The sequence below is a fragment of the Eptesicus fuscus genome, chromosome 6 (genome assembly GCF_027574615.1).
Source record: "Eptesicus fuscus isolate TK198812 chromosome 6, DD_ASM_mEF_20220401, whole genome shotgun sequence".
NCBI classification, from domain to species: Eukaryota; Metazoa; Chordata; class Mammalia; order Chiroptera; family Vespertilionidae; genus Eptesicus; species Eptesicus fuscus.
Window position 1 is genome coordinate 73,698,877 of NC_072478.1, and position 20,355 is coordinate 73,719,231.

General features: G+C 46.7%; 1 protein-coding gene and 1 pseudogene across 2 annotated transcripts in view; one reads left to right on the top strand and one right to left on the bottom strand.

The window, feature by feature from the left end:
- The window catches only part of AFF4 (ALF transcription elongation factor 4), an 86,102-nt gene extending 84,558 nt beyond the window's left edge, over positions 1 to 1,544 (bottom strand). The window contains exon 1 of one of the 2 annotated variants that reach the window (XM_054717823.1): positions 1,479 to 1,544. The gene's annotated coding sequence lies outside the window, so the exon portion shown is untranslated. The remainder of the gene's footprint in view (positions 1 to 1,478) is intronic. The other variant, XM_054717822.1, reaches the window with a different exon arrangement.
- A 4,999-nt stretch (positions 1,545 to 6,543) lies between these two features.
- Positions 6,544 to 12,364, top strand: LOC103290052 (phosphatidylinositol 5-phosphate 4-kinase type-2 beta-like; annotated as a pseudogene).
- The last annotated feature ends 7,991 nt before the right edge of the window (positions 12,365 to 20,355 follow it).

The window sequence follows — 20,355 nt, forward strand, 5'->3', positions numbered from 1 at the left end:
AGCCACCACAGACTGAATAAAACTGCTGGTATTAAAAAAATAAAAATACATTGATTGCTTCCAGTAAGTTAACCCTAAATGATAACGAAAAACAAATTATTGAGCATTTTTTGTGTTTGGAAACTGAAAAACGCAATATTGAATAAGAAAAATTAACCTGAGAAATTTAAGAAGCCAGCTTTGTTAAAAACCAAGTGGCCACTTGCCAATACTTCTTTATGCACATATGACCAAAGATGATCCTAGGCAGATTCAGAGGCCACAAAGGATCTTTACCAAATGCCAAATTAAGAAATTTCTCATAAATATTTCAATGTTCGTAAGTTAAAGGGCAGTTAAGTAAAAGCAGCACTTCACAAAGCTTTGTAGAATGAATCTGGAAACAAAGCTTTGCGCTTTTAGCATCGAAGTCCTAAAAAAAACACACACACAACACCACACATTTCAAACGTGACGTTTACAAATACCCTATTCACACGGGCACCTAAGAGCTTAAGATCCCATCAAGAAAAATTCCGGTCACAGAAGTCCCAAGTTTTAAAATCCCGTGGCCCCCCACAGGAAAGAAACCCCACAATTCTGAATTGCAACCAAGTGCGAGAACCCTGAATCAGGGACTCGTCTTAGCTTGAACTCCGGACACAATCATGTCAGACCTGTCCTTTCCACTTGGTAACAAATAACATCGTGGGTGAAAGAAACGGCAGTAAGGAGACTCCCCAAACTCCTCTCCCCCACGATCCATCCCTCACGGAGTGGAAGGAACAGCAAAGTGGAAGGAACAAAGCACTGACGTCAATTACGAGATTAACCCCGGGCACAGGCAGCTGGAGGAAAAGGCCTCGCCATCCACATCCAAACACAAGCTACCGGGTCGCCCGCTAACAGGCACGCTCAGAAGTTAGGGGGGGCTCGAGCATCACGCCCCCACATTCCCGTTTTCAGGTAACCCCCTCCGCGGCTGGAAGGCGGAATATTTTCCGCCGCCGCCCCCCCCCCCTTTTTTTTTTTTTTTTTTTTTGCAGAGGAGGAGGGTGACGGTGAGCAGGATCGCGAGAAGGGAAGCGAGAACTAGTTGGGTTATGATAGCCAGAACCTAGGCCTCTGTTCTCTTTGACCAGAAATGGCTTGAAATTGGATATTTAAAAAAAGTCACAGCACAGTCGGCGGGGTTTCTGAGGGAAGGGACAGACTAAGGAACGAAAGGGGCGAGAGGCAACGGCGAAAGGATGGGTTTCTGGGAATTTTTGTTAGGATTAGGTTAGTGTATTTATTGACGTGGGGGGAAGGGAGTGGAACGCGAAGGTGAGAGACGAAGGCGGATGGAGCAGCCCGGGCCCGGAGGGTGTCCCCGAGCCGCCTCCCCCTCCCCTCCCCCCGCCCCGCCGCCGGTGGACCCCGAGCCCCCGTCACCCGCCCCGCGCCCGCCCCTCCCCCGCGGCGCGGCCCGGCCCTCAGGCAGCCCCTCGGCTTCTCACCTCCAGTCCCGGCTCCGCTAGGCCCGAACCATCTCCCGGCGGCGGCGGCGGCGGCGGCGGGACCCGGCCTGCACCTTCACCCGACGCGCATTCGAGCCCAGCCGGGGGGCGGCGACAGGCTGCCAAGGACGAGGGGCTCGCAAGGTCTCGAAAAGCGCCGGCGGAGGCGACGCACCTCACACGGAAGAGGCGGAGGTCCCGACCCGGCCCATGACGGTCGGGCCCAGCCTGGGACGGCCGACAGCGGCGGCGGGGGCGGGCTGACGAGGACCGGGCGCCCGGATCTCCGCCCCGTCAGCTGGCGGCGGCGGAGACGACGGAGGCTCGACTCCCGCAGCCAGGACTGACTGACGCAGCGGCCGTGCCACCCATGTGACCAGGGCCCGGCGAGCGAGGCGTCACGTGACGGCGACGCGCCCCGCCCCGCCGGAGAAGCGGGGGGCGGCTGGCCGTGGGCGCTGCGGTGCCGGTGCCGGTGCCGGTGCCGAGGGCGGTGGCGTGCGCAGCTGTCGGGCCCGACGACCCCGGGCGGGCCCAGCGCCTGCCCCGGTGGCGGAGGCCCGAGCCCGGGCCCGGCGGCCGCGTTCGGAGGGCGGGGCGGGCAGGACCCGACCAGCACCCGGACACGCACCCTCCTGCGCGTAGCCGCTAGCGAGGTGCGGAGGGCGGCGCCGGGCCCGGCCGGATCTACCGGTTCTGGGGTTCAGGTGAAGGGCTCAGGCCATCTGCGCCCCCAGACCGGCTTCCCGTGCTGACTTGAAGCCCCGAGTCCGGGGCCCTCAACAGGTCCCGCGGAAAAGGCGGTCTGCGGGGACTGTCCGCGGAGGGTGCTCGCCACCTCGCTGGAACTTCTCCAGGACGCTGAGACAGCCCCCGCCGGCCCCCGTCATCTAAACATTTTCTGCCACTAAACCTATTCAGAATAGAATTTTAAACACTTTTCCTTCACCTCAACGTCCTGCCAGTCAGGGCAAACTATAATTTAATTGGGAGTCAAATAATAGTTATGGACTAGACGGGGTTTTCAAAGGGTCTCATAGAAGCCAGTATAGTAATTGTCCAGAGATACTACCTCTGGCTCATTATTTGGAAAACGCTTGGTGATCTGCCTCTCACCGGTTTTCTTTCCATGAAGGAGCCCCTTGAAGCTGGTGTGTGTGTGTGTGTGTGTGTGTGTGTGTGTAACTTTCTACTAATTTTGAAACATTTTAAAGATTGTTTTTAATAAAAGTCAAGAGTTGTGTAATTACTGTAAAGACTGTGCATATGGAAATGTTTCTATTAGCCCTAAAAGCTGGTAATTCGCCAGCATCTATACATATTTTTCCTTTCTAAATCACTTAACTGACTACTTATTTCTTTTAAGCTTCACTCTTTTTATCTATATCTACATAGATTTCATCTATATATCTGTGTATAAAGAAATGTATTAATGCAGACTCAAAATAGAATCCTATATAATAAAAGGCTAATATGCAAATAGACCAAACGGGGAACAACTGATTGCTCTGACATGCACTGACCACCAGGTAGCGTGTGCAGAACATGGAGGATGTCAGCAGCAGGCGGCAGAGCGCCGAATATGGCTGGCCTCAGCCGCAGCAGGATGGTGGAGAAGGTAAGCGGGGGCTCCAGACCAAGGCAGGGCCCTGGTCACTGTCATCAGGGTGAGCCTCTGTTGGTTACTGAAAATTCTTTGCTCCCACGTGCCACGGTCCTGCTCGGCGCTCGCATCTGCTGCCAGCGCCGAGGTGCTGGTGCCCATCAGCAGGTGCAAGTGAGGCCGGCGGGGCTGCTGGCAGACAGGACCAGGGGCCACAGCAGGAGGAGCTGGGCAGGGGCACGGAGGATGGGCTGAGACCCACCCCTGTGCCCACCGCAGCCTCACGGCCCACAGTTCCTTTCAAGGTACACAAATTTGTGCACTGGACCCCTAGGCTATAATAATAAAAGCATAATATGCTAATTAGACCAGACAGCCAAATGACCTTCCGAACATCCTTCCAGACGAAGCCGCAGCTGTAAGAGCCAAGGCAAGCCACCACGGCTGCGAGGACCGAGCCCCTTGCACAAATTTCATGCATCGGGCCTCTAGTCCTATATAATAAAAGGCTAATATGCAAATCAACTGAACGGCAGAATGACGGGTCACTATGATGCGCACTGACCACCAGAGGGCAGATGCTCAATGCAGGAGCTGCCCCCTGGTGGTCAGTGCATTCCCACAGGGGGAGTGCTGTTCAGCCAGAAGCCAGGCTCATGGCTGGTGAGCACAGCGGCAGTGGCGAGAGCCTTTCCCACCTCTGTGGCAGCGCTAAGGATGTCGACTGCCGGGGGAGTGGGCCTAAGCTGGCAGTCAGACACCCTCAAGGGCTCCCGGACTGTGAGAGGGCACAGGTCGGGCTGAGGGAACCCCCAGAGTGCACAAATTTTGTGCACTGGGCCTCTAGTGAAAAAATAATTGCTGCTCCCATCACTAACCCTATTCAGCTCCCTGGCTGTCTATAGGCCTCACCCACTTCTTCCTCACTCCTCCTCCCTTCTCCCCAAGATATATATAGCCTGAATTTTGAGCTGTCTTAAGGTAGATTTGAGAATTAATTCCCCCATCTTCTCAAGCTAGGCCTTCTAGATCAATAAACCTTTCCTTGCTCTAAACTCTGATCTATTGAATATTGGCCTTTCTTTTGGAGCATTGTACTATTTTTTTTTAATATATATTTTATTGATTTTTTACATAGAGGAAGAGAGAGGGATAGAGAGTTAGAAACATTGATCAGCTGCCTCTTGCACACCCCCCATTGGGGATGTGCCCGCAACCAAGGTACATGCCCTTGACCGGAATCGAACCTGGGACCCTTGAGTCCGCAGGCCGACGCTCTATCCACTGAGCCAAACCGGTTTCGGCTCTTTTGGAGCATTGGGCACACAAACTGTGCCTGTGACATTGGAGAGAATATTAGCTGCCTATTGCTGCTGTACCAAATTGTCACAATTTAGGGGTTTAAAACAACACAAACTTATCATCTTACAATTCTGTAAGTCAGAAGTCTGAGCAAGTCTTCCTGGGTAAAGATCAAGGTGTTGGCAAGGCTACTCCTTTCTGGAGGCACTAGGGAGAAATCCCTTTCCTTGCCTTTTCCATCTTCTAGAGACTGCCCACGTGCCTAGGCTGTGCCACTGTCTTCCATCTTCAAAGTCAGAAACAGCTGGTCGAGTCCCTCCTAAGTCACATTACTATGGCCTTCTATTCTGCCTCCCTCTTCTAATTTTGAAGACCCTAGTAATCACTGTGTGCCATTTTAGATAATCCAGAATAATCTCCCTATTTTAAGGTCAAATAAATTAGCAACCTTAATTCTATTCTGCCACTTTAATTCTCCTTTGCCATATAACAGCATATTCAGAAGTTCCAAGGATTAGTACATGGGCATCTTTAGGGTACCATTATTCTGCTTACCACACAGCATAAGCAGTCATTTAAAGTCATCTATTGAAAAGTTGAGTTCAATGTTCACTTAAATGGGATTTTGAGAAATTCCTGAAATGAACAATAAAGCTATTTGTAATTTTTCTCTTCCTGGTCAAAATGTTCCTGGAATAGTAGTTATGTTGAATATGACAACAAATTAATAAAATTATATTAATGTTGATTGAAGGAACCGAAATTCTGCCACCCTGAAGCTTTGCTTTGGGAATATATACTAGTATATATTCACCTGAAGACATTTTTTCCATTGATTTTTAGAGAGCGTAGAAAGGAGGAGGAGAGACAGAGAGAAATATCAATGTGAGAGAGATACATCGACTGCTTGCGATTGGTTGCCTCCTACACGCACTCCAACCAGGGCTGGGTATTGAGCCTACAATGGGCGTATGTGCCCTTGACCAGAATCGAATCCGTGACCCTTCAGTCCAAGGGCCGACACTCTAACAAATGAGCCACTGGGATATTAGTTTTAAGCTGTTTATTTAAAAAAACAGAGACTTAGAAAGAATCATTGACCCTCCCCCTTTTCCCAAAAGATTCAGACAGAGAAACCTGTTTCAGGAAGGAGATCTTAGGAGGCAGCCTTAGCCTAAATTTGAATTAAGTGTGGTAAACAAAGGCTTCCAGGCCTCTTGTTAGCTAGCTACCCCCGGGACCCATTGTGTCTGAGTAGCCTAGCGAGGATTTTCCTGCCATGTGTGTTCCGTTCTTCCTCAACTACCTATAAAGCAACCATCCCCATTCCTGAAAACTACTACCACGTTCTCCCCTTTCTCCTTTGTCCAAATTTGTCTTATATAATCAATGTTGCCTCACTAATTTTGGAATTTTCATGGAATTATGATGCCTATGTGAATTCTCCATGCACATGTATTAAACTTTGATTTTCTCCTGTTAATCTGTCTCTGTTAATTTGGTTATTAGCCCAGCCAAAATAATTTAGAAGGTGGGAGGAAAAGTATTAATATGTTCTTAGCCCCCATAATTGTAATCTGTGTGGATGTAGATGGTTTCAGTCCTCAGTGTCTCATCTTATAGTCATTCTTCAGCCAGAGCTGGGGACCATTAACACTTGGGGCCATGATCAATCCAAATCTTTACTGTTACTTGGGGTGTCATAATTATGAATCAAATTTCTGGAGGGTGGTTGTTTCAACTTGCTTAAGTTCCAGGTTTTTCTTTTCTTTTCTTTTTATTGATCTTATCAGAGGGAGAAGGGAGGGAGGGAGGGAGAGAGAAACATCGATCTGTTGACTTCCACACATGCCCCACCAGAGATTGCACCCCTAACCTGGGTATGTGCCCTGACTGGCACCTTCTGATATATGGGACAGCACTTCAACCTACTGAGCCACGCCAGCCAGTGCAGGTTTTTCCATTCTTAATCCTACTGGGGAACTCTGCAGAATACATACTTTAGAGCAGGGGTGAGGCACGTCCGGCCCGAGGGCAGTATAAGGCCCATGAAACCATTTGGTCTTGCCATGCCAAGGCATTAGGGGTGAGTTAATGAAATGTTTGACCAAACATAGCAGGCTAAGTTTTAAGCTGATAATTTTGTAAGGCCCTCGAATGATGTGTAAGTGTCCAATGGCCCTTGGCAGAAAAGAAGGTTCCCCACCCCTGCTTTAGAGTTACCCTAGGACGGTGAAAAGCAAGGGACTGGTGTATTTATGCAACTACTATGGTGAGAGGCCTGCTGCTGGGGATATTAATTCCTCAGCAGCTCCAGTCTGTTGCCCGTGAGCAGAGCAGACTCCAGCAGCCGGAGAAGTTTCTCAGGCAAATAAAATCAGGAACATCTGCACAATTAGAAGTCAGGCTGATTGATATTCCTGAAATGTGAGGGGATATAAATGGGCGGCAACAACAGTGTCAGCTTCACTGACAATTACTGTACACAACTGTGTGCTAAGCACAATACTAAACTATTTATTTTATTAAAATACACTTTATTGATTTTTCACGGAGAGGGAGAGAGAGTCAGAAACATCAATGAGAGAGAAACATCAATCAGCTGCCTCCTGCACACCCCCCACTGGGGATGTGCCCGCAACCAAGGTACATGCCCTTGACGTACCCGCAACCAAGGTACATGCCCTTGATGGGAATTGAACCTGGGACCCTTGAGTCCGAAGGCCAACACTCTATCCACTGAGCCAAACCGGTTAGGACAATACTAAACACTTTAGATGTGTTATTTGAATCTTCTCACCTTTTGACCTTTTCCTCTCTGTCTTGCCCCCTACCACCATGCTGCTGAGACCACTCACGGAGATCACCAACAAGTCCCATACTACCATATCCAAAAGCTGAATCTTTATTTTTACCTGAGTGGCATTTAACACAGTTGACCATTGTCTCTTGTTTGAAACACTTTCTTCTCTTTGTTTTGGAGATGCCACACTCCTGGAGTTTCCCTCCTACCTCCCTGGCTGCTGCTTTGCAGTCTCAATTGCAGGGGGTCCTTGATCTTTTCTTGACTTCTGTCCTTAGACTTGGTCTTCGGCTCTTTTCTCTTTTTCTCTCTGAGTTTGGCAAACTTTTGCTGTAAAGACCAGATAGTAAATATTTTAGGTTTTGTAGGACAAGTGGCAAAATCAAAGATTTTTTGTAGGTACACAGTATTAAATTTTACCCTTTTTGCATAATTTTTTATGAAATCCAAAATATAGTAATTGAGTAAGTTTTATAATTCAAGTCCACTAATGAGAATAATAAATTTGTGGGGTTTTTTTTTATTTTTTTTATTTTTATTTTTTACAGTGCGGAAGGGAGAAGGATAGAGAGTTAGAAACATCGATGAGAGAGAAGCATCGATTGGCTGCCTCCTGCACACCCCCCACTGGGGATGTGCCCGCAACCAAGGTACATGCCCTTGACCGGAATCGAACCTGGGACCCTTCAGTCCCCAGGCCGATGCTCTATCCAGTGAGCCAAACCGGCTAGGGCTAAATTTGTGTTTTTGGTGGGGAATGGGGACACTTCACTTAACTGGGATTCAAAATTAGTGTTTCCCATCATCAAAAGTGATTTCAGCCCTGGATGGTGTGGCTCAGTTGATTGAGCGTGGTCCTATGAATTGAAAGTTTGCCAGCTGGATTCCCAGTCAGGGCACATGCCCAAAGTTGTGGGATCCATGCCCAAAGTTGTGGATCCATCCCCAGACAGGTGCATACCGGAGGCAGACTGATCAATCTTTCTCTCTCACATCAATGTTTCTCTCTCCTTTCCCTTCCTCTCTCTCTAAAAAAAAAAATAAATAAATCAGTAAAAACATTTTTAAAATATGTTTTTATTTGAGAGAGAGAGGAAGGGAAGAGGGAGACAGAAACATCAATGAGAAACATCAATTGGCTGCCTCTTGCATGCCCCCTACTGGGGATCCAGCCCACAACCTGGGCATGTTCCCTGTCCGGGAATTGAACTGGTGACCTCCTGGTTCATGGGTTGATGCTCAACCATTAAGCCACACCAGCTGGACAATAAAATCATTTTTAAAATATATTTTTTTAAAAAGTGATTTCAGCCCTAACCGGTTTGGCTCAGTGGATAGAGCGTCAGCCTGCAGACTGAAGGGTCCCAGGTTCGATTCCGGTCAAGGGCATGTACCTTGGGTGCGGGCACATCCCCGGTGGGGAGTATGCAAGAGGCAGCTGAATCAATGTTTCTCTCTCATCGATGTTTCTAATTCTCTATCCCTCTCCTTTCCTCTCTGTAAAAAATCAATAAAATATATATATATATTTTTAAAGTGATTTCAAATATTCCTCTGTTAATGCTGACCTGTAATGAAATGTTATATATTTCACTTTTGAAAACATCTTTTCACACAGATAGGTTCTGGGAAACACTGCTATCATTCCACTGGCATGTGACATTAATATTATTCACTGCAAAGAGGATAGGCGCAACCATGGCACAGTGAGGCAGTGGGGGTGGGGATTGGTCAGGGAAAGTCCTGGGCTTGTGTGTGGTCTCGGCCACCCCTCCTTAGCCACTACCGCCACCACCGGGAGCCCATCGTCCAATTGCACCAGTGCCACAGTGGTGGCAGTGATGCTGCTAAGCTCCAGCAAGACCAAGACCAAGGAGAAGCTTGTGTGCCAGAAACAAAGCTATTCTGGGCCAGGGAGCAGTTCCTCAACATCCCGATGTGGAGGGTGATCTACACCATCAATGAGTTGAGCGATGTCCTTGTCCCTGTCAGGCTAACGCTGAATTGTTAGTGTAGGTAGCTAGTTAGTTATTAATAAAGGAAGGGAGCAAATGGAATCAGATTAAGCCTAATAAACTAGGGAGCTGAATTGGACATTACGCCTGATTCACTAGGAAGCCATAGCATTCACAATCTCCCCAGGGAACAGCCACATCCTCTGTTGAGGGGCCTTAACCCCCGAAGTGGGCAGGTAGAATCGGCTTTCCAATATTCCCAGGGGGACAACCAGCCATTAGCCAGATGGAGGGATGAAACAGCAGGGGAAATTCCTTCGCTAGAAGGATGCGCAGTAGAAACCAAGATGGCACAGGGAGAGGTAAGCGCCTACAGTAGAAACCCAATGAAGAGGCAAGACTTTGAGGCATGCACAGTAGGAGCCAAAATGGCAACATAAAGGGGTGGGATCTAGCATGGGAAAAGGATGAGGTTGGATAAGGGACACCAAACCCCAGAAGATCCAGAAAAGGGATTGGTCAGGGGGAGGGCCCAGTATAAGCCCAGGAAGGATTAGGAAAGAGATTGGTTAGTTTGAAAGAAAGCCTGCTCTCTCCCAAGCCTGAGTTAATATAATCAAAGCTAACCAAGGCCTGTCATCTGGGTAGCACATGTGTGTTTGCCTGTTCCTTTCCTTGCCCTCTCTCTCTCTCTGTGGCAGCTGCACAGCTCCAAGCATGGCTCCAAGCATGGGCCTCCGTGTGGCAGTGCAGTGCCAGCTGGAACACAGCCAGAAGCAGAGCCTGTGTTGAACTTGCAGAGCCCAGGGTGATAGCATTACAGTGCTGGATCCTGACCCTCCTGGCGGGCACCAGGCCCAGGACTTCTTCTGCAGTGAGACAAAGCTACACCACCTGGTCGTGGATGAGACAGTGGGCACCTGGGGGCAGTCCTTTGTTTTTACTCCAATAAATCTTACCACTACATCTCATCTTCCTATGTGTCGATCCCTGAAACGCTTTTCTCGTGACTGTGTGCAAGAACTCTATTTCCACCGGCCACAAGATGACTTCAAAGCATACAGCAAGATCCAGGTGGACAATCATCTCTTCAAGAAGGAGAACCTTCCCAGCATCTTGAAGTTCAAGGAGTACTGTCCCATGTTGTTTTGAAATCTTCAGGAGAGATTTGGGATTGATGATCAGGATTACCAGAATAATCCTGATGCGCCCCTCTCAGTAGTGACAGCCAGGGCCAATGATGGCACACGTTTCCTCACCACCTATGACCGGCACTTTGTCATTAAGACTGTGGTAAGTGAGGATGTGCCTGAGATGCACATCTTAAGTACCACCAGTTCATAGTGGAGTGTCACAGCAACACCCTTTTGCCATGGTTCTTGAGCATGTACTGCCTGACCATAGATGGTGTGGAAACCTACATGGAGGTCACTAGAAACATGTTCAGCCATCAGCTCACTATACACTGCAAGTATGACCTCAAGGGTTCTACTGTTGCCAGAGCAGCGAGTGACAAGGAGAAGGCTAAGAACTTGCCAACATGTAAAGACAATGATTTCTTCAGTGAAGGGCAGAAATGCAGATAGGAGAGGACAGTAAAAAGAACTTCCTAGAAAAACTAAAATGGGACATAGAGTTTCTGGCTCAGCTAAAGATCATGGACTGTAATTTGCTGCTGGGCATCCACAATGTGGACCAGGCAGAGCAGGAAAAGATGGAGGTGGAGGAGTGGGTAGAGGATGAGTGTGAGAATAATGGGATGAGTAGTAACCTGATCCGTTCCGATGGCACACCTCCAGACAGCCTGGCAGCCTCCTCAGCTTCCCTGGGTTCTTTGGTCCTAGAAAATTTGATCCCTCTGTTGAAGTTTAGGCCATGAGAAGCCATGAAAGTGCCCCCAAGAAGGAGGTCTATTTCGTGGCTGTCATTGATTTATTCACACTCTATGATGCTAAGAAGAAAGCTGCTCATGCTGCCAAAACACTGAAAAATGGGGCAGGGTCTGAGATCTAGACTGTGAATCCTGAGCAGTACTCCAAACACTTCAACAAGTTCATGTCCAGCATCCTGAGGTAGAGCTAGAGAATGTGATCTGGGGACAGGGACAGGAAGAGGGAGGGGTTTGTTTCCGGCTAGATGGAAGGGAAGGGAGCAGAGTGAGGGGTCAGGGAGGGCTTCAGCAGTGAGACTGCAGCCGGTGAAACTGAAAGAGATTCTAGGGAGGGGAGGATGTGCTGTGTGTGTGTACCTGCTCACAGAGTGTAGCCTCACCTCCTGCTATCTTTGATTTATTTTTCCCCATTTGACCCAGGTTTAAAGTGGTTTCCTTTTTGCTACCTTGCAATCTTTTCAAATACCTTGGAGCTAGAGGTGACTGTGGGTTTATTTGGATTTTTCTGAAATTCCGTTGCTCCAGGTTTGCTATTTATAATGATGTGTCATCACCCTGTTCACCTTCCCCATCCCTGCCCTGAGTTTCCTTCACTGACAGGGTCACCCCATAGACTCAGCCAAGGGTCTTCTCAGAGCCAAGTGCTCTGGTGCCAGAGGAGAGGAGGTCAGACATCTCATCCCTCCTAGATTAACTTTTCAATTTTATGAAGTATTGTACACAACTTCCTTCACCTTTCCTCCTCGGATCCAAGTGATTCTTCCATCTGAATGCTCTCCTCCTGAAGGAACACTGCAGATCAACATCAGTCATTTTGGATCAGAATCAACTATCTCAGAGGGGAGTGAGTTCATCCTCATGAAAAGGTGAGGGGTGGGGATTGCTGCTGGGCTCTCGGACAGCTGGTTCTCAGAGAACCCCGTGACCATCACTCATACCCCTGGGCTCTCTCAGCTACAGGAGTTCTGATGCCTCCTCTATAAAGCCTGCCTCCCACTTGGTCAAGATGAACTAGAAAGGACCTTGTGTTAAATGGTTTTCCCCCTTTGCAGAAACCCCAGAGTGGATGAGTACTCCATCCATTTACTTTCTTCTGACCTTCTCCCAGGCACCCACCTGAAGGTGAGCTTTTAGTTGGGAGCAGATCTCCCGGCACCTGGGGTACTCCTTGCAGAGATCCTTCTTTGAACCCCAGGACTACCATGTAGGTAATCTGACTCCCTGTGCCTGTGTTTTGTCACCTAGACGTTAAGACCAGTTGGGAGTGATACCTCCCACCTCGGAGTGTGGTACCCAAGCCTGAAGTTGATTCTGGATCACTTGAGGATGTGACCCAGGAAATCCAATTTGGAGGCTTGATGTGGGATTGGACCTGGCCCCAGCCTCGGGGCTGTCTTTCCTTGAAGCCCACTTCTAGACTTTTAGCAGATCTGACACCCACAGGCTTCCTCAGCAGTAATCCTGTAGCTTCCTTCCGGATCTCCACCCACCTTCTAAGCCTTGCTATCCAGGCCTCAGAATTGAGCTGTGAGTCATTCTGTGATGACATCAGAGCAGTCTAGTCTGGCTGGGAGAGAAAACAGATACCTCACCAGGAACTGGGGATTTGGGATGGGACATGATAAACCATGTACAAAATACAAAAACAAAAGTTTGTGGAAGTGTTTTTGGATGAATGGATTAGTTTTCTATGGCTCCCTCCAAACTTGGCCAAACTCCGCTTCTGAAGCAGGAACCAGCACAGTCTCTGTGCCCTATTCGCAGCATTTAGGTCATGAAGGAATGGAGACCGCATTCTTGGACTCCTCTTGGGATGCTGGGACCCTTCTGGAAGAGGCAGATGGGGCCCTAACTGGTTTAGCTCAGTGGATAGAGTGTTGGCCCGAGGACTGAAAGGTCCCAGGTTCGATTCCGGTTAAGGGCATGTACCTTGGTTGCGGGCACATCCCCAGTGGGAGGTGTGCAGGAGGCAGATGATCGATGTTTCTCTCCTATTGATGTTTCTAACTCTCTATCCCTCTCCCTTCCTCTCTGTAAAAAAAAAAAAAAAAAAAAAAAAAAATCAATAAAATACATTAAAAAAAAAAAAAAAAAGAGGCAGATGGGTCCAACAACTGCCCTGGTCCCAGGAAGGCGCCATAGGTAGCTCTGAACATCAGCAGAAAGACCACCACAGCTGAAGAATTTGAAACCAAGTGGCTCATGGAGTAAAAAAGATTAACTTAGGAAGGGATTATATCGGAATAATGTTTGGACTTGATTTCCCTGCCTTCTTATCAAGAAAACTTGAATCTGCTCAGAGTCAGACCCAGCATCTCCCAAGCTTGGCAGGCTGTGTCCTCAAGCAGCCTCCACAGCCACTGGCTCCCTGCATTTATTTGGTCTGCTGATCATGTTGCCATCGTGTGTGTGAAACATGTAACATCAGTTAAAGATGAGCTACCAGGCATCTAACTTCTTTAACATCGAGTTTTTGTATTTTTGTGCAGTGTGTGTGTGTATTGATTACAGTTTAAGAGATAGTATCCTGTTTCAAATGCTCTTTTGTGTTTCTGACAGTGTTGTAGATGAGGTCAGAACATTTGAGCTGTGGTTTGGTGAATTTTAGATTTTTTGAAATATATTTTTATTGATTTCAGAGAGGAAGGGAAAGGAGGAGAGAGAGGTAGAAATATCAATGATGAGAGAGAATCATCGATCAGCTGCCAGGACGGATTGAGCCGGCAACCCAGACATGTGCCCTTGACCAGAATCCAACCCAGGACCCTTCAGTACACAGGCCGATGCTCTATCCATTAAGCCAAACCATCTAGGGCTTAGATTTTTATTTTTTTAAATATATATTTTTTATTGATTTTTTACAGAGAGAAAGGGAGAGGGATAGAGAGTTAGAAACACAGATGAGAGAGAAACATCAATCAGCTGCCTCCTGCACACCCCCTACTGGGGATGTGCCCGCAACCAAGGTACATGCCCTTGACCGGAATCGAACCTGGTACCTTTCAGTCCGCAGGCCGACGCTCTATCCACTGAGCCAAACCGGTTTCGGCAGATTTTTTTTTTTTAAAGGTAATTCTAACCTGCCCTAGCCGGTTTGGCTCAGTGGATAGAGTGTAGGCCCACGGACTGAAAGGTCCCGAGTTTGATTCCCGTCCAGAGGGAATCTGTTGCAGGCTGGATCCGCCCTCCCACCTTTACCCACCTCCCTCCGTTGTATCATGGGCGGGAGGCAATGAATTCGTGTCTCAAATCAATGTTTCTCTCTGTCTCTCTCTTTCCCTTCCACTCTCTCTAAAAAAAAATCAATGGAAAAATATCCTCGGGTGAGGGTTAACACACATTAAACAAAAGAAGGTCATTCTTCCCCTGGCTGGTGTGGTTCAATTGGTTGGGCATCATCCCGTGCTGAATTTCTAGATGGGGCACATGTCTGAGTTTCGGGCTCAATCCCCATTGGGGGACATAGAGGAGGCAGCTGTCTCCCTCTTCCTTCCTCTCTCTAAAAATCTGTTTTTAAAAAGTTCATTTCCTTTTTTTAAAAAAATTTTTTTTTAATTGATTTCAGAGAGGAAGGGGAAGAGAGATAGAAACATCAGTGATGAGAGAGAATCACTGATTGGCTGCCTCCTGCACACCCCCTACCGGGGGCTAAGCCTGAAACCATGCCCTTGACTGGAATGGAACCTGGGACCTTTCAGTCCACTGTGCTCTATCCACTGAGCAAAACTAGCTAGGGCTTAAAAGGTTATTTTCTGTGCTATTTTCAAAACCTTGGCTTTGGCCCTCTTAATACTTTTGTCATTCAAATGTTTGAAAGCTATTTATCTTGCTTTACACAAGTTTTCTTTTTATAATGATGAAGATATATTTGGTTTACAGTCTGAATGCAGAGAAAGTGAACTGATCTCGAGCTTTTGTCTCTCCCCACCCCCGGAATACCACATTCCCTTTCTGAGCTGTAGAAGGCATCTGAGGGGAAGTAACTACCCTCAACCTTAGTCTTTGGAGCCATGAAACCCAACAGCCTTATGTCATTCTAGAATAACTTTGGATGTCTCAAGAACAAAGGGCCCAGCCAGTGTGACTCAATCTATGAACCAGGAGATCACGGTTCGATTTCCGGTCAGGGCACATGCCTGGGTTGTGGGCTCAATTCCCAGTGTGAGGCATGCAGGAGACAACCAATCATTGATTCTGTCTCATCATTGATGTTTCTCTCTCTCTCTTTCCCTTCCTTTATGAAATCAATGAATATATTTTAAAACATAATAATCAAGAACTATGGTATAAGAATAGGATGTGGCTGACTGGGTGAGGTCTAGAGTTGGATAAGGGCAGGTTTCATCTCCATCTACCAACCAACCAGTCACAGCTTCTTCCATTCCATCCCTTTTCTAAGTCTACAGCTAAGAGACTATAGTCGCCCAGGTTTTCCAGCCAAGGCAGAGGGGCTGCCTGAAAACCCTGCTGATACCACTAGATGAAGGCCTCTGGTCCTTGTTCCTGTTCCTGAACCACTGAGTCTTATCCTTCTAGTCTGGGCGCCTCCCTGTGCCAGCAGTTCCAGGAGCACAGACTGAAGCAGTGCTCCATCCTTTCTTATCTTGCTCAAGGGTTACTGGTCTGTGGCAGGTGCCACAAGTTGTCCCTGTGGTTATTCTCAGTGGCATTCTCTAAACTCCCACCACGGGCACCTCTTCCTCACCTGTCTGTGTTTTAGGCCTTGAGCAGGTCCCCTGGTAGCACTCAGGGATTGGGACTGCAGACTCCTCCTTAGTGACTTTCCCTTCTTCACAGTCTGCCAGGGCTGCCCTAAGGAGGTGGGCCAAAGACCCAGGACTTTTCTCAGTCGTCAATCCCACCCCACAATTAAGTTTTTACCAGTTCAATTTGGGAGAGAGAGAAAGCCTCAGCACTCCCCAGCATTTGAGCCTCTCAAGTGTTAGGGGCTGGAAGTGTTTAAAACCTTAGAGCTCTGGCCTTAGAACTGTGGCTCCAAGTCTAGGGTCCTCATCCCTTTCTGGTAGACATGTGTGCAGGGGAAGTCCACTCTGAGCACAGGAATCAAAGGGAAAACACATTTAAAGAACTGCCCCCAAATGTCCCAGCCATCTGCAGAGGGCAGTGACATGGCCCTAATCTTCCTGAGATGTGCCACATGTTTAGAGTGAGACTCAGCTTTCCCTAGAGGGTTGTGCCAAGACCCTTCAGAGGCTGAACAGGAATCTTCCACAGGAGCCCCTTCCCCTTGCTCAGAGCCATTTAGTGAGGAAGTAGGAACCGTTAGGGGAAGGCCTGGTGCTGCTTGGCACACCCAGGCATCAGGTTAGATCACTGTAATAAAAAAAATGTGAATTAAGTATAGGTTCAGTTTGGGGGGGAGCAGGATAACTATCACCACACCATATGTGTGACTTCTCCATTACCCACCACAATTTCCATTTTTTAAATAGGATATTTCAGCCTCCTGTGCTTCTCTATTGTCTGCTGGGAACAGTTCAAGACCCTGCTGCTGTCTTAAAATACATGCATGTTAAGATGAATTTCCAACCCAAGGAAAATAAAACCCAAAAAAGCTTTGTGTAAAACAAAATTATTGCTTTAAAGAAATTTATAAACTACAACAAGACTATGCACACAGCCCACAAAAGGGTGCACCAAGAGTGTCCACCTCAGGTAACTGGGGAGGCTGAGCCACTGGGCCCTATAGGACACCTAGCTCACAAAGCCACTCTATCAACTCAGGGATGCAGCCAAAATGCGGAGACAAAGAAACAGGTCACAAATGAAAGAAATGGAGGAAAGCAAACTACTGGATATAGAGTTCAAAACCACGGTTATAAGGTTTCTCAAGAATTTTCTAGAAACCACCAATAAATTTAGTGAGACCCTCGAGGATATGAAAAAGGACCTATTAGAAATTAAGCATACACTGACTGGAATAAAAAATAATATACACAGATTCAACAGCAGACTAGAGGATCCCAAGAATCAAGTCAAAGATTTGAAATACAAAGAAGCAAAAAACACCCAACCAGAAAAGCAAAAAGAAAAAAGAATCCAAAAATATGAAAATAGTGTAAGGAGCCTCTGGGACAACTTCAAGCATTCCAACATCTGAATTATGGGGGTGCCAGAAGAAGAGAGAGAGAGCAAGATACTGAAAACCTATTTGAAGAAATAACGACAGAAAACTTCCCCCACCTGGTGAAAGAAATAGACTTATAAGTCCAGGAAGCACAGACAACCCCAAACAAAAGGAATCCAACGAGGACCACACCAAGACACATCATAATTAAAAAGGCCAAGAGCAAAAGACAAAGAGAGAATATTAAAAGCAGCAAGAGAAAAACAGTTAGTTACCTACAAGGGAGCACCCATTGAATTGTCAGCTGATTTCTCAACAGAAACTATGCAGGCCAGAAGGGAGTGGCAAGAAATATTCAAAGTGATGAATAGCAAGAACCTATAACCAAGATTACTCTACCCAGCAAAGCTATCATTCAGAATTGAAGGTCAGATAAAGAGCTTCACAGATAAGAAAAAGCTAAAGGAGTTCATCACCACCAAACCAGTATTATATGAAATGCTGAAAGGTATTCTTTAAGAAGAGGAAGAAGAAGAAAAAGGTAAAGATAAAAATTATGAACAACAAATACAGATCTATCAACAAGTGAATCTAAAAATCAAGTGAATAAAAAATCTGATGAACAGAATAATCTGGTGAATATAATAGAATCAGGGGCATAGAAAGGGAGTGGACTGCAATCCTTGGGGATAAAGGGGTGTGAAGGGGTGGCGGGAAGAGACTGGACAAAAATCATACACCTATGGATGAGGACAGTGGGGGGGTGGTAAAGGCAGAGGGTGGGGTGGGAACCGGGTGAAGGGGAGCTATGGGGGGAAAGAAGAGGAACAACTGTAATAATCTGAACAATAAAGATTTAATAAAAATTAATGTAGAATATAAAAAAAATTAAAAATAAATTAAAAAAAGAAAAGTATCTAGAATAGTGCCTGCAACACTACAAATACTCACTACATTTTCACTACTACTCCTCAAACTTTTCTCCTTCACCTGCCTTTTTGTTGAGAATAATTAAGGTCAAGGTGAGTAATAAACCACCTGAGAGAACAGAGGATTGAGGCAGGAGGAAAACCACCCTAAACATGCTGGAGAGAAGAGATGCTACACAATTCAAAGCGATGTTTTCCATCTGTCTGTCACCTCTGTAAGTCCTGTGGACGCTTTCCAGAAATAACACACATGTAGCTAAAAGGAAAATAATCCTTGTTTAATAACTCTTAGGAATGTCAAGAAAGTGCTTGGCTCTTTCAGAAGAGAGAAAGCACTGCAGATATTCACTCAATGTTTGTGAGGGAGACCTTCCGAATCCTCAGATCATCAGCGACATGGACAAGTCTTGAACAGGAAAAGCCAGTGAGACTCCAGACGTGGCCCTCCATAGAGTGATGTGCCAGGAAGTGAGAGAGATATGCCTTTCTGTGCATTTTTGAATCATGTTTATAGTATGAAATGTAGGAAAGTAAGAGAGTGTATTTTTGTAGCATTATATTTACTTCTATGTGTGTAATAATTTCCATGTTTTAATTTGCAATTAAAAAGCCAGAACACACATCCCCCGGTGGGGGGTGTGCAGGAGGCAGCTGGTCGATGTCTCTCTCTCATCGATGTTTCTAGCTCTCTATCCCTCTCCCTTCCTCTCTGTGAAAAATCAATAAAATAATTTTAAAAAAAGAAAAAAGAAAAGGCCAGAACAGCCCTAACCAGTTTGGCTCAGTGGATAGAGCATCGGCCTTCGGACTGAAAGGTCCCAGGTTCGATTCTGGTCAAGGGGGCATGTACCTTGGTTGTGGGCACATCCCCAGTAGGGGGCGTGCAGGAGGCAGCTGATCGATGTTTCTCTCTCATCGATGTTTCTAACTCCCTCTCCCTTCCTCTCGGTAAAAAATTAATAAAATATTTTTTTTAAAAAGGCCAGAACATCCTATCTAAAAAAAAAAAAAATTATACAATTTTATTAAATTATTCTCTTGATGTATGTCTTAGAACATATTACATTGAAGATTAGTCATCTCCAATTGAAGATAGAATGAGAGGTCCTCAGTTGTACAGTTAAATGGATTTTGAAATATGAAAATTTTTCTTTACATTTGAAGTAAAGTCCAAAAAAACACTGTAGGCACTGTAGTTTGAGCTCAGAAAAGATATACACTGCAAGTTTGTGTCCTAATTGATGTTTTGCTTCTTGTTGTAACTTTTAACAGCACAGGAAGTATTTAAAGCAACTTAACGTTGTGATTCAAAAAAGTTATTGTTGCTAAAATGACTTTACCACAGTAAAAGTTTCACATATAAACAGTTTGCCTTGTAATTTTAGGTTGAACACATTAAGAAGCATTATTGAGTGCTCAGTAAAAGTTAATTTCCAAACCATTTAGTGTTCAACAGTGGTTGAGGGAAGTTGTCACTCATAAAAAGTCCGCCTTTCGACATTATTCATTATAGCAAAAAGGTGGAAGCAACCCAAGTGTCCATCAATGGATGAATGAAAAAGCAAAATGTACCATATTCATAAACAGACTATTATATAACCACTAGTGCCCCGGTGCACGGATTCGTGCACTTTGAAAGGAAATTAATTAGAAGGTGGCCGCTGGGCGGGACTGGATGAGACAGGTCAGACACACCCTGGAGCCAAGCTCCCATGGTCCCTCGTGGGCCTGCTGCTCCAGGTGCGGCACCGCAGCTCGAAGGGCATCTGTGGAGTGAGCGGGGTTCCTCAGGCAGGTGGGGTCCCTAGGCCTGGCCTGTGGGGATTGGGCCGAAACTGGCTCTCCAACATCCCCTGAAGGGTCCCGGATTGCGAGAGGGCAGTCCTCGGGTGACACACCCTGGAATTGGGCTCCCTTCTCTCTGGTTCGGGGTGCATCACCCGAGAACTGCTGCTGCCAAGTCACTGCAGCTTGGCAGCTCCTGCGTTGAGTGTCTGCCCCTGGTGGTCAGTGCACGTCCTACTGGTCAGCCGGTCAGATGGTCACTTAGCCTTTTATATACATAGATAAAAGGAAGAAAATTTTGCCAAAACCGGTTTGGCTCGGTGGATAGAGCGTCGGCCTGCGGACTGAAAGGTCCCAGGTTCGATTCCGGTCAAGGGCATGTACCTTGGTTGCGGGCACATCCCTAGTGGGGGGTGTGCAAGAGGCAGCTGATTGATGATTCTCTCTCATCGATGTTTCTAGCTCTCTATCCCTCTCTCTTCCTCTCTGTAAAAAATCAATAAAATATATTTAAAAAAAAA